Source organism: Heterocephalus glaber, unplaced genomic scaffold, assembly GCF_053883595.1.
Source record: "Heterocephalus glaber isolate CG9 unplaced genomic scaffold, H.glaber_assembly_v1.0 deba00001429, whole genome shotgun sequence".
Classification (NCBI taxonomy): domain Eukaryota; kingdom Metazoa; phylum Chordata; class Mammalia; order Rodentia; family Bathyergidae; genus Heterocephalus; species Heterocephalus glaber.
In genome coordinates this window covers 16,658,430-16,662,458 of record NW_028258294.1, presented here as the reverse complement: position 1 = coordinate 16,662,458, position 4,029 = coordinate 16,658,430, and the positions used below count along the sequence as shown (strand labels likewise).

At 38.8% G+C, this 4,029-nt stretch overlaps 1 pseudogene; it reads right to left on the bottom strand.

Annotated features, from left to right (window-relative positions):
* Positions 1 to 504: 504 nt before the first annotated feature.
* On the bottom strand, positions 505 to 3,475 carry LOC147827897 (RING finger protein 141 pseudogene; annotated as a pseudogene).
* Between the last annotated feature and the right edge of the window lie 554 nt (positions 3,476 to 4,029).

The following is a 4,029-nucleotide window of genomic DNA, read 5'->3' as shown; positions in this document are numbered from 1 at the left end:
AATTAAAAATAAAAGAATTCCACCACCTGCCTCTCAAGAGCAAGGTCCTGAGTTCAATCTCTGGCACAAAAAAAAAAAAAAGAGAGAGAGAGAATTGTAAGAATATAAAACAGAAAGCCAACTGCTTTACTCCAGAATAAAGAGTTTCTGTGTTTAGTTTCCTGGGAAACTAGGAACTCTGCCTGCTTCAGAAGTGGTGTGCCACTTTGATTCCTGTCCATTAGGTAGGGAAATGCCATTTTGCAAATGCAAAAATGCTCCATGCAGATATTTACTGGCACTCTTCTAGAAAGAAGCACCCTTCATGTACAAGTTCAACATAGCTGAGGTTATTGTTCAAAAATAAGTCACTTTCAGGGTGAAAAGACTTTTCTGTACTACCCATGTACCAATACATTCTGCTGGTTTTTCAAAGGTTTCATTTACCAGCTCAATCTTGATCTGATTCAGGGCCCTAGGGATTTCCCCTTGGCAGCTTCATTTGAAAATTTAATTTTGGTTCAGAGATGATTTGAGTAAAGTCTGATTGTCCAGATAGACAGCACTATGAAAATATACAGAAGGAAAACATACAGAGTGGTCAAGACCTCATTAAGAAGACATCGCAACATTTTGAGTAAAGTTTATTTAAAAGTACTTTTTCTGTTCTAAATATCGTCTGCTGTAGACTCAAAATAATTTTACAGGAAATTTGTGGGACAACTTTAAAAGAAATCAGGAGGTAGACATTTAATAGATCAAAGCAGAGGTGTCAGCAGCAGATCATGCAGATAATCTACTTCTGAAAAGGTTGAGGGTTCTCTGCAGAAGCTCTAAATGAGGCAGCTTGGTTTTCTCCAGATAATCAAGGCTCATTTGGAATGCTGAGTAAATGTATTAGCTTCACACTTTTGGAGATCTGGGTGGGGTGGAAGAATACAGTGTCATGTGGGGTTTGACAAAACAGCTAAAATTATTTTTCAAACACTTTAGGTTTGGCAAAGGATGATTAGATTTTGCCAAATGGCTTTTTTCTTTCTTTGAAACTCTAGTGTACTTCAAGGAAGATTTAATCCATATGCTTTAGATTTACTTATTCTTAAGTTATCAAGTTATTGTCTTAAAACAATTGATTAATGCCCAAGAAAGTCTTTTGAATCTTTTAATGAAATTATTAGAAAGTCCTCCTTGGATCTTATTTCTTTTTTCCTTTACTGCTAATATCAAAGTCATGCAGTTCTAACACTAAATAAAACCAAAAATTTTAAAACTTTGCATATATTGTGTTAATTTTTTCTTTGCTGAGACAAAATACTTGATACCCAAAGTTAAAGAGGAAAAGGTTTGTTTAGCTCACAGTTTATAGAGGTTTCAGTCCATAATTGACTGGCTTCAAGGCAGGGTGGATGGCAGACAGGCAACACAGAGGAGGAACAGTTCATGGCGGGCAGAAAGTAGCAAAACAACCAAGGGATGACCAGAGCTCTTTTTATCTCTTATAGCTTATCCAGGTACTTAGTGCGGGTAGCACTCACACCTTTAATTCTAGTGCTCTTGAACCCAGCATTGCATCATGAATCGATCATAGCGTCACACACTCTAGATCCAGCTACCTCTGCAAAGGTCACCTCTGCAAAAGTGCCACCTATGACTGCATGAGGCTTTGGGAGGACATCTAGACACAAGCCATAACATAGTGTCTTGTACTTAGAACCCTGAAAGTATGCGGTAGTTCTAAGATTAGTCAGAAATACAGTCTAGTGTTACTATATAACATGATTATATGATTATAGGATCATAAAACATTTGTGTTGTCTTTTCTTCAGGAAAGATTCCTTTTTCCATCTTGCTGGTCAATCACTCATCCTCCACATCATACAGCAGGAAATGGTCCTCTCCTTTACTGGATAATTGGAAATAGGGTTTTTCCTAATTTATAATTAAAAATCACAGTGAGTAAAGTCATTATCCAGGGAGATAAGTACAATAGTGACCTTTCAAAGGTCTGCCTTTATCGGGGTCACCTTTTGAAGTTTATTTTATTTATTTATTTATTTTTAGTTTACCATGAATGGAAGACATGGAAAGTTTATTTAAAAAATGGGACACATTATCAGAATAGCAAAAAATAAGAGGATGGGAAGAATTAGTTTTTCTGTGTCTGTGCCAGAAGATACCTCTATTCTTCCTCCATGACCACAATGTATTTGTAGCCCATAATAACAAAAGAAGCTCTTCCCACAAGGTCATGGCCTGTGGGGCTGGCCTGCCTCATTGGCCATGTTAAGAATATAGTTAGCCATGTCATCTTCTGTGGGTGCATCTGACACTACCCAAGATTCATTTGTTCTGGTCATCTGTAGGTGACAAATAGGGCAATTCCTGTGTCGATCACTCCATTTATCAATACATTTCTGGCAAAAGCTGTGAGCACAAGGCAGGATGAGATCAGCTTGTCCATCCATGCAGATACAACACTCCTCCTCATCGATCAGCTGCTTCACTCTTCCCATCCAAAAGCTAGTCTGACAAGATGTTACAGAGGATGAGTCTTCATCAGGTTCATCAGAGGTGGAGCTCTGAGCCAATGCTCCTGCTGCTTGACTTGTGATATCTTTATAAAGCTGAATGAACTGGTACAAATTCATGATCCGTGATGCTTCTACAATGCCACTGCTTTTGTTAATCTTGGTACAGACCACTTGTACAACCACTTTCCAAAAGGCAGAGGAATCAGAACCAGGTTATATCTCAAAGAGAGGATGGTTTTTCCTGGCCAGCAGCCACTTTAGCTGTTGCATCATTGAGTTCGACTACTCTCCCAAGAGATTCTTCATAAGTAAAAGAGCTACTTTCTCGAACCAATATGACATGTTTTGCTACTTTTTCTGTTAACTTGTTAATAGCCAGCTGTGTCTGATCCAAAATTTGCTGTCCCATGATGAAATGATGTCTTTTATAATCCAGAAAAAGTGTTGCTTCACATACTTCCATAGGCTCAAGGCATGGTGTCCCCCAGCAGCGCCTCCGCTCTGCCTTGAAGTTTATTTTTAGACTCTTAGTAGTATCAGTAGGATGGACTTCATGCTGTCCACTGACCGACAGGCTCTTTGGTAAATTAAATGACAACGACTTTACCCTCAAGACAGTGCCATTTTTGAATTGGCCATATGAGTGGAAAAGCCAAGTGAAGAGTTGTGTGGGGACTGAATTGGAGTGAGGACACTAATCTAACTTAGGGACTTGTACAGGGCAGGGTGGATAGGCAACTGTGTGATAAGAACCAGGACATATGGCAGATTCTTTTCCTGGTTGAGCATAAGATATGGATTTAATGATAAAATAAATGTGAATATGATGGTTGAACTTTCAAAGCTTTCAGTGATACAAACAGCCCACTGTGGCACACATGCCATATGGTTTGGCACCATTGGTACAGACCATATTAAATGAGTCTATCCTCATGCTTGAGTAGAGATCTATCTTCCTATTGTTCTTTACAATACCCACACATCTGGATCAAACACTGTTATGGGCCTTGGTAATGAGAACTATGGGACAGGTATGTGTATCTTTATAACTTTACTTAAAACATCCTAGAAAGCAGATGTTGTAGTAAGGCCCACAAAATGAGCATGGCTAGAATATAATGGATGCTCCTGGTAGAAGCAACTGAGAATAGAATGGTGAAGACAGGTTTCCTAGAGGAGATGGTAGCTGATTTGAGTCTGGAAATATAGCAAATAGTTATTGCAGTGAGAAAATGAAGTGGCTCAGAGGGCAAGTATATTCCTGGAAGAGGTGTCCTCACAGGTCAGGGCATGGAGATAAGAGAGAAAATCTTGTTCAAAAAACCATGAGTTTGGTGAAGAATGTGAGAAAGGAATGATGAAAGATGAGACTGGAGAGATGATTGAAGGGTTACTTCAAAGTGAGTTTTGTATTTCATGCTAAAAGATGATTTGGGCTTTAGCATGTATACAGTGAAGTGGGGCACCATTTAAGCTTAGGGCTAGGGAGTTCCATTATCAGATTTGCATTTTAGAAAGA